Here is a 10,586-nt window from a genome sequence, read left to right as displayed (position 1 = left end):
CGCTTCTTGCTTCTTCATTTTTAACTCTTGTACTGCATCGTGGGGGCGCGTCAGCGCACCCACTGGGTGTAGTCCCCGAGTTCCGGGTCGGCAGCTGAGCAGGCGGCTCGGAACTTTAATTAGCAGGCTCTAAGCACTGATATCCTTGCTGCAGGATTATCATAACCTCCGTGCAGCCGCCTTCAACAGCAAAGTCCAGGAGTTGGATCAACGTGCTGTCGACTTGTCGGAGAGCCGAAGTAAGTCATCTTGTTTCTCTGCGGGGGCGCGCTGGCGCACCCGCGGGCTGTAGTCCCCGAGATTCGGGCCAACTGCTGAGCAGTCGGGCCGGATTTCCCCGACAACTGTTCTTCTTTCTGCTGGTTTCTAACGCCTTTCCCTTCTTCTTTTCTTCTACAGTGGCCAACGCCGCCTTGCAGCAGCAGCTGGGCGAGGCCAACACCGCGCTACGCGCTAAGGAGGAGGAGTTCGGCAAGCTGGCTGAAGAGCGTGACCGGCTGGTCGCGCAACTGGCGGAGCTTCTCAAGAAGGCCCAGAAGGAGGCGGAGGACAAGGAGACCGGCCTCCTTGCTGAGTTCGCGATTGAACGCTCCGCCTGGACCGACAAGGAGGCGATGTTGACTTCCAGCTTTCACGAGATTGAAGACATAGTTGATGGTGAGCTTCCCTCTTTTTCCTTCTTTGAGCTATCGGTTGCTGGTCTAGCCGGCCTCTTGTCTCTAACTTTGGCTGTTTGCTCTCTGTCTAGGCAGACTTCTTCCCTGGTCACTCTGACGCCACCAATCAGGCCATTGAAGCTGATCGCGAAGGACGGAGGGCGGAAGGCGCATAGATCGCTGCCGACGCCCCCCGAACCCTTAGCGAGCAGCTCTTGAGCATCGATGCCCGTCCTCGGCCGGCTCACTGGATGCTGCGCCGTCTTTAGCGTGTCGGCGCCCAGGCGATCGCCGCCCTGTGGCCGGACAAGCCAGCACCGCGCACTCCCAGTCGGACTGCCGACTAGCTGGAGGTGGCGGCCGGCCGTCTTGAGGCCTGGAAAGGCTCCTCGGCCCGAGCTGGAGCGCGCCGGACCTTGGAATTCGTCAAGGCGTGGTACCCTGGGCTAAGTCTAGCCCAGCTGGCCACGTTTCGGCTGGAGGCTCAGGAGGAGTTGGCGGTCGTGGAGGATGACCTTGTCAAGCGTGCGGTGGCAATCGCCGAGTACACCGACACCAGCGTCTTCATCCCGGAGCGGGTTGAGAACGGCCCTGAGGCGCCACCAGAATGGTTCGGGCTGAACCCGGAGGACGGCGAGGACTCGGCCGAGGTGATCGACTCCAGCGGTGAGGAAGGAGACGAGGAGGAGGAGGATGGCAAAGAGGAGGCGCCAGAGGTCGGACCGGACGGCTGCCACTAGAGGCGACCAAGCGGAGACTGACCAGCCAGCCGCTCCACCAACCGGCGCCACCGACTCCTCCGATCCACCGAACCCGTCTGCCGCTCCCTAGGTCGCCAGTTTATCTTTTGCTTTACCTGCTTATCAGTCTCGACGAACTTGTTAAGTTTGCACAATTCCACCCACGGGGTGTATCTCAAACTTTCGTTGAATATCGGCCAAGGGCCTTTTCCTATGTAAAATATTTTTCTGAGTTCTATCTTTCCTTGCTTTCTGCTCTTTTGGCTTTTTTCTTTGCCGCCCTCCCTTAGTTGTCGTCTTGCCAGCCGAACAACCGCTCTACGGACTGTGGCTGGGTCAAGTACTTAGCTACTTTCGGGAAGGCAAGTACTTAGCCGATTTAGAACATTTTAGCAAGTTAAGTAGAAGCCGGCCGGCCGGCTGCTCAACAGCCAGTCGTAGAGGTGGGAAGCCGGCTTGAACTATGCACATGCTTTGGGTCCTTAGCCATTTTTCACATGGGGACTCTTTCTGCCTTTCTCCTACCCACCAGATAGTCGCTCTGCAAGCTGCGGCTTTTGGCAGGAGACGGCTTAAATGCCAACACTTTACTTGTCCGGCTGCAGGAAGCATTTCATAGTACAAGGCGGCGAGTCCCCGGGCCGACAAGTCGGACCCGGTGCCAAGCGGCACAAAGGAAATAACACATTCGTAGGCATAATTCTTATCATATAGATAAAAGAGGGCAGTCCCCGAGCTCTTCTCGGGGGACCCGGAGTCTTCGTACTTTAATACAAAAGGTAGCGTGGCACATACTGCATTAACTGTAAAATCTTTGGAGGAGATTTGCATTCCATGGCCGCTCCGTCTCCTTGCCGGAGTCGTCCCTCTTGCGCGCTCGAGGCTTCCGGGCGTCGATCAGGTAGTACGAGTTGTTGCCCAACACTTTGCTGATGATGAAGGGGCCTTCCCAAGGTGCTGAGAGCTCTGGCCGGCTGTTCGCTGAACCAGCCGGAGCACAAGGTCTCCCTCTTGGAAAGATCTCGGCTTGACCTTCCGGTTGTAGTATCGGCGCAGGCTCTGCTGGTAGATGCTGGACCGGCTGAGTGCCAACAGCCGGCCCTCTTCCAGCAGATCGACGTCGTCTTGTCACGCTTCTTCTGCCTCCTCTTTGGTGTACATGGTGACTCGAGGAGAGTCGAATTCTATGTCTGTCGGTTGACTTGTTCGGAGTTGTGCGCAGGCTCCAGAGGACGGCTGGCAGCTCGTCGAGCCAGCAACCGGCCGAACGCTCCAGAGGCTCGACCAGTCGGGGCTTGATGCCGGACAAAATGAGGCCGTTTGCTCGCTCCACCTGGCCGTTTGACTGCGGATGGGCAACGGACGCTAAGTCCAGTCGGATGCCCTGCGTCGCGCAGAAACGGGCCAAGGTGCCTTTGGCGAAGTTCGTGCCATTGTCGGTGATGATGCTGTGTGGTATGCCATACCGGATGGCGATGTCGGAGATGAAAGTCACAGCAGTCGGACAATTCAATTTCTTGATTGGTTTTGCTTCTATCCACTTGGTGAACTTGTCCACTGCAACAAGCAGATGAGTCATGCCACCTCGTGCTGTTTTGAATGGTCCCACCATGTCCAGGCCCCAGACAGCAAAGGGCCAGGCAATGGGGATAGTCTTGAGTGCAGAAGCCGGCTGATGTGGCTTGGAGCGGAACTTCTGGCACCCTTTGCATTCCTAGACCAAGTCTTTGGCGTCTTCTAAAGCAGTTGGCCAGAAAAAACTGTAGCGAAAAGCTTTGGCCACGAGTGCTCTTGAAGCCGTGTGATGACCACACTCGCCTTGATGAATATCTTCGAGGATTGCTTGGCCTTGCTCCGGCACTACGCAGCGCTGGTAGACACCAGTGACACTGCGCCTCACAAGCTGTCTGTTGACTATGGTGTATGCTGCTGCCCGGCGTTGCACTTGCTGGGCCGAGATCTCATCAATCGGCAGCTCTTTGTTTACCAGGAAGTTGAGGATGGGCTTGGCCCATGAAGGCTTTGCGATTTCTTCGATCGCTAAGACCGCTACTTGCACAAGGGCGGTTGGGCCGGGAGGCGGCGGGTTGGAGTCAGCTGCCGCTCGCTGAGTCGATGAAGTCCCCGGGCCGACTGCTGCAGTCCCCGAGCCGGGTTCTGAAGTCCCCGGGCCGGGTGCGGCTGCTGCAGTCCCCGGGTCGCCTGCCGGATTCCTCGTGCCGGCTGCTGGGGTCCTCAAGTCGGATCCGACTGCTTTAGGAGGAGCCGGCACAAAGATGGAATCCGACTCTGGCGATGGCTTGACACATGGCTTGAGGAGGCGTTGTAGGGCGACGCCGGTTGGTATTGCTTGACGGGTGGAGCCGATTCATGCCAAGGCATCTGCTTGCTCATTGTCATTCCTTGGCACATGGAGAAACTCGCACCCTTCAAAGTATCCACTGAGTCGCTGTACGAGGAAGCGGTAGCTCGCCATGTTTGCATCTTTGGCGTCCCAGTCGCCCAACGACTGCTGGACCACCAAGTCAGAGTCACCATAGCACAGGATCCGACGAATGCCGAGTTCTTTGGCTAGCCGGAGCCCGTGAATGAGTGCTTCGTACTCAGCGACGTTGTTGGAGGCGGCAAAATGGATTTGCAGCACATATCTGAGCTTGTCGCCTTTGGGAGAGGTGAGGACGATGCCGGCTCCCAAACCGGTGCGCATCTTGGAACCATCAAAATGCATCCGCCAATGGGTGGAGTCCGGCGCTGGTGGCAGGTACTGGGTCTCGGCCCAATCGACGAGGAAGTCAACCAGTGCTTGTGACTTGATGGCGGTGCAGGGCTGGTAGTAGATGGTGTAGGGGGGCCAACTCTATGGCCCATATGGCCACTCGGCCTGAGGCATCCCGGCTTCCAATGATCTCGACAAGCGGAGCAGTGCAGACAACAGTGATTGGGTGCGCTTGAAAATACGGCTTCAATTTCTTGGCGGCAAAGTGCACGCCGTAGCACATCTTCTGATAATGGGGGTAGTTTTGCTTGGAGGCTGACAGCACTTCACTCAGGTAATACACCGGTCTCTGGACTGGTAGTGCCTTGCCTTCCTCCTTGCGTTCTACCACTATGACTGTGCTGACCACCCGGCTGGTGGCGGCGAGGTAGAGGAGCATGGGCTCCTTAGGAGTCAGAGCCGCCAGGACAGGTGGAGTAGTCAACATCTTCTTGAGCTGGAGAAAAGATTCATCTGCCTTGTCGTTCCACTCGAAAAAAGTGGTCTTCTTCATGAGCTGGTACAGGGGAAGAGCCTTCTCTCCCAGCTGACTGATGAAATGGCTGATGGACGCCAAGCAGCCGGTGAACTTTTGCACGTCGAGCAGTCGGGTGGGCACTTCCATCCTCTCGATGGCCTTGATCTTCACAGGGTTGCACTCTATGCCGCGCTCTGAGACCAGGAAGCCAAGAAGCTGGCCGGCTGGTACTCCGAAGATGCATTTCTCCGGGTTGAGCTTGATTTGAAATCGGCGCAAGTTCTCAAAGGTGTCCTTGAGGTCTTCTAGCAGCGTTCCACGCTTCTCCGTCTTCACCACAACATCGTCCACATAAACATGGGCGTTCCTGCCGAGTTGCTTGAGGAGGCACTTCTGCATGCAACATTGAAACGTGGCGCCGGCATTCCTCAAGCCGAACGTCATGGTCAAGTAGCAGAAGGCTCCAAATGGTGTGATGAAGGCGGTCTTCAGCCTGTCGGCCGGGTTCAGCTTGATCTGGTGATACCCTGAGTATGCGTCCAAAAAACTCAACAGCTCGCATCCGGCTATGGAGTCTATCACTTGGTCAATTCTCGGCAAAGCAAATGGGTCCTTGGGACAGGCTTTGTTGAGGCTGGTGTAATCAATACACATGCGCCACTGCTTGTTTTTCTTTAGCACAAGGACTGGGTTGGCCAGCCACTCTGGAAAGAACACTTCCATGATGAAGCCGGCTGCCAGAAGCCGGGCTATCTCTTCTCCAACGACTCTTCTCTTCTCTTCTGACAGGCGGCGCAAGGGCTGCCTGACCGGCTTGGCATGTAACTTGTGCTCGGCGAAATCCATCGGAACACCCGGCATGTCTTTAGGTGACCATGCAAAGATGTCCAGATTCTCACGGAGGAAATCGACGAGCTCGCCTTCCTATTTGCTGTCAAGGTTTGCACCTATGACAACGTACCTCTCCGGGTGCTCCGGGTCCAAGGGTATCTTCTTTGTCTCTTTGGCCGGCTTGAACGAGCCCTCGGCTTCCGACTCCTTGGGGTTGGGTGACATTTCCGGCTGCTTGCCTGCCATCGCCACAACTCGGTCAAGGAGCCGCTTCTCAGCCGCGATCACAAGGGACTCGGCCAGCCGACTGCTATCTGCTGCGCAAGCGGACGACTTCTTGTAACCCCCCGCTATGGTCAGAATTCCCTTGGAACTTGGCATCTTCATCTTGAGGTAAGCATAGTGGGGGACCGCCATGAACATGGCCAGAACAGGCCGGCCAAGTAGTGCATGGTATGGGCTCTCAAGGTCCACTACTTCAAACTAGGCTGGCTCTCGGCGGAAGTGATCTTTGTCTCCAAAGATGACGTCTATCTGGATCTTGCCGATTGGTGAGCAGGAAAGGCCAGGGACTATGCCGTGGAATACAGTCCGACTGGGCTGAAGCTACCTTTGTTTGATTCCTAACTTCTCCATGGTATCCTTGTACAGGATGCTGCTGCTGCCGCCATCTATCAGAACTCGGGAAAAACAAGCAGCTCGCCTCTCTGTGGCAAAAGTGGCATCCAGAACCAGGGCGTAGGAGCCGGGATTGGGCATTACTTCCGGGTGGTCAGCTCTACTCCAGCTGATGGGCTTCTCGGACCAATGCATGAACTCGGGGGGTCTCTGATGCCACCGCATTCACTTCTTGTTGTCGTTGACGTCTGCTGTGCTTATCGTCGGCCACGTTGGTTAACACAACATAAGCTCCGTCCTCTTCAGGATACTCGTCTTGTATGGCTCCGACGGGTCAAACTGCCGGCTGCTGGGGGGAGGAGGAGGAGGCGGCTGCCCAGTAGGCGGAGGAGGCAGAAGGCCGTCACCCTTGGCGATCCTGGTGAGCCAATGGCACTTCCGAGTGGTGTGGTTGGACGGCTCCGCACCACTGTGGAACTTGCAGGGCGCATCAAGGGTCTGCTCATACGAGAAAGCGGGCAGCCAATTGGGCTTGCCGCCCTTCTGGCGCTTGGATGGAGGCTGCCCTTCCGGCTGCTGGTCTTCGACTGTCGCCACCTGCCGGCTTGTAGAAGCCGGCTGCGCGGCCTTGCGTTTGTTGTCGTTGGGTTGCTGACGCCGACTGGTGTCACCAGCCGGGGCCCGAGGAGCTGGAGGAGCCACTTTGCCAGACGCATCAACTTGGATCTCTGCCTTCATGGAGGAGTCGGTCGTGGCGTATTTATCTGCTATGATCAGCAGCTCGTCGAGGGTCGCCGGCTCGTCGCAGAGAAGCCTGTGCTTGAGAAGGGTGCCCTCTCGGCACCCGGCAGTGAAGTACTCGATGGCCTGCACCTCGTGCACGCCTTCGCAAGAGTTGCGGAGCTCAGCCCAGCGCGTGAGGTAGTCACGAGTCGACTCGTTGTGGCCTTGGACGCACAAGGAGAGCTGTCGAGGCTTGGGCGGCCGCTTGTATGTGCTGGTGAAGTTGCGGATGAAGGCTTCGGTGAAATCGACCCAGCTGTTGATGATGCGGGGCTTCAAGCTGTTCAGCCATGTCCGGGCCGTGCCCTGGATCATGAGCGGAACATATTTCACGGCAACGCGCTTGTTGCCGTTCGCGATGATGACGGCTGTGGAGTAGTCGACCAGCCAGTCATACGGCTTCACAGAGCCGGTGTATTTGGGCGTGTCTCTCGGGAGCGTGAACCCTTTGGGGAAGGGCTCATCTCGAATGCGGGGGCCAAAACAAGGCAGACCCAGCTCATCTTCTTCTTCTAGCGCCAGGGATGGGTTGAGACGGTCGATCCGGTGGCGGGCATCGTTCTCTCCGACTCCTTCTTGGCGGCCAAGGCGGTCGCCGAGTGTTGGGTGTTCAACAGGCGGCGGGGAGACGCGCCTTTCCGTGCGAGAGGGAGGAGGCGGACAGTCATTTCGTCGTTCTACTGCTCTTGGGCGGCCATCTTGGTCGCGCTCGATGGTGAGGCGAGTCCGGCTGCGGCTGGCAGCCGGCTCCTTGTCTCTTCTTCCGCGGACGCCACCAGTCAGTGTCCGGGATGTTGCGCCTTGATCTTGGCGGGGAGGCAGATCGTAATTTTGCCGGTTGGGAGCCTCAATACGGCAGCCGGCCTCGTGCTGCTCAGCAGCCGCGTCGAGGTGTCGCTGGATGCGCTCCACCATCTGGCGACGCTCTTCGCCCTCAAACTTGTCCAGCTCTTCTGCTGCCGCCTGGGCAGCTCGTATGTTTTCCGCGGGCGTGGCGTAGACGGGGTGATCTGCCCCGAATAGGCTGGCGATGGCCGCGCCACGTTGCTGGACCGTGCCGATGCGGCTAGGCCCACTAGGAGCCGGCGTGCCACCCACAGCGCGGTCCATCTCGCGCTGGTAGGCCTCCGATAGGCGTCTCATGTTGGCCAGCTTCTTGGCGCCGTCAGGTCTTGCAGTGCCGCATCGAGCGGGTCATGAGCACCCCCGCCGGAGTGCTCGGTGTGGACAATGACTAGCACCTCCGTGATGGTGCTTCCGCCGCTCTCCGCGCGAGGAAGCGGCTCGTTGTAGACCACCACGTTGGTGGGGAACACGTCAAGCGAGGCAGTGTCGGAATCGACAAGCATCGGGTCGGTGGAGCCTACAGATTCCAAGTCCATAGCAGGCTCGCTGGTGACGTGGAGCTGATCGAGGAGGCTCACGAGGCGGCTCTCAAGGCCTTCGGTGCCCGCGTTAGAGGCGGGCTCGTCGGAGAGGCGAACCTCGCCAACAAGATCGACGAGGCAGCTCGCCGCGCAGGCGACCTCCGCGCCATGCAGCGCGTCAGCGCAGACTCCGTCTGGCGTGTCAGGCTGGCTGTGCTCGCCAGGGAAGAAACGGGTTCCCGTCCAGAGCAGATCTGCGGACGACGGTGCACCTCGCCCCACGGTGGGCGCCAAATGTCGGGGGTTGGGTGCGACATATGCCAATGGATGGCTTATCATGGTGGGAGCGAGTAGAACGTCGTCGGTGCCTGGAAGCGGGATGAGGCGTAGACACGAACGCCGGCGCACTTTACCCACGTTCGGGGCTCTCCTAGGAGATAACACCCCTAGTCCTGCTCTGTGGGGTCTCCGCAGGATCACTAAGGCACTAGTGAGTACAATGGTGCTCCTCGAGCTGTTTGCTAGAGGTGGAAGAAAGCAAGGCTAGCTCTCTCCTTTCTCTATGGGTCGGTCTAGTTCTAACAGGCTAGGAACCCTTTGCATGGGTGCCCTGGGGGTTTATATAGGCCTATGTAGGAAATATGCCCTAGAGGCAATAATAAAGTTATTATTTATTTCCTTATATCATGATAAATGTTTATTATTCATGCTAGAATTGTATTAACCGGAAACATGATACATGTGTGAATATATAGACAAACAGAGTGTCACCAGTATGCCTCTACTTGACTAGCTCGTTGATCAAAGATGGTTATGTTTCCTAGCCATAGACATGAGTTGTCATTTGATTAACAGGATCACATCATTAGGAGAATGATGTGATTGACTTGACCCATTCCGTTAGCTTAGCACTCGATCGTTTAGTATGTTGCTATTGCTTTCTTCATGACTTATACATGTTCCTATGACTATGAGATTATGCAACTCCCGTTTACCGGAGGAACACTTTGTGTGCTACCAAACGTCACAACGTAACTGGGTGATTATAAAGGTGCTCTACAGGTGTCTCCAAAGGTACTTGTTGGGTTGGCGTATTTCGAGATTAGGATTTGTCACTCCGATTGTCGGAGAGGTATCTCTGGGCCCTCTCGGTAATGCACATCACTTAAGCCTTGCAAGCATTGCAACTAATGAGTTAGTTGTGGGATGATGTATTACGGAACGAGTAAAGAGACTTGCCGGTAACGAGATTGAACTAGGTATTGAGATACCGATGATCGAATCTCGGGCAAGTAACATACCGATGACAAAGGGAACAACGTATGTTGTTATGCGGTCTGACCGATAAAGATCTTCGTAGAATATGTGGGAGCCAATATGAGCATCCAGGTTCCGCTATTGGTTATTGACCGGAGACGTGTCTCGGTCATGTCTACATTGTTCTCGAACCCGTAGGGTCCGCACCCTTAAAGTTAGATGACGGTTATATTATGAGTTTATGTGTTTTCATGTACCGAAGGAGTTCGGAGTCCCGGATGAGATCGGGGACATGACGAGGAGTCTCGAAATGGCCGAGACGTAAAGATCAATATATTGGAAGACTATATTCGGACTTCGGAAAGGTTCCGAGTGATTCGGGTATTTATCGGAGTACCAGAGAGTTACGGGAATTCGCCGGGGAGAAGTATTGGGCCTTATTGGGCCATACGGGAATAGAGGAGAGAGGCCAAGAAGGAGGCGCGCACCCCCCCTCTGGTCCAAATTGGAAAAGGGGTGCAGCCCCCTTTTCCTTCTCCCTCTCCCCCTCTTTCCTTCTCTCCTACTCCAACAAGGAAAGGAGGAGTCCTACTCCCGGTAGGAGTAGGACTCCCCCCTTGGCGCGCCCTCCTCCTTGGCCGGCCGCCTCCCCCCTTGCTCCTTTATATACGGGGGCAGGGGGCACCCCAAAGACACAACAATTGATCTCTTGATCTCTTTGCCGTGTGCGGTGCCCCCCTCCACCATAATCCACCTCGATTATATCGTAGCGGTGCTTAGGCGAAGCCCTGCGTTGGTAGAACATCATCATCGTCACCACGCCGTCGTGCTGACAGAACTGTCCCTCAAAGCTCGGCTGGATCAGAGTTCGAGGGACGTCATCGAGTTGAACGTGTGCAGAACTCGGAGGTGTCGTGCGTTCAGTACTTGATCGGTCGGATCGTGAAGACGTACGACTACATCAACCGCGTTGTGCTAACACTTCCGCTTTCGGTCTACGAGGGTACGTGGACAACACTGTCCCCTCTCGTTGCTATGCATCACCATGATCTTGCGTGTGCGTAGGAAATTTTTTGAAATTACTACGTTCCCCAACAGTGG

The sequence above is a fragment of the Triticum aestivum genome, chromosome 4D, assembly GCF_018294505.1.
Source record: "Triticum aestivum cultivar Chinese Spring chromosome 4D, IWGSC CS RefSeq v2.1, whole genome shotgun sequence".
NCBI lineage: Eukaryota > Viridiplantae > Streptophyta > Magnoliopsida > Poales > Poaceae > Triticum > Triticum aestivum.
This window is presented reverse-complemented; position numbering follows the sequence as displayed.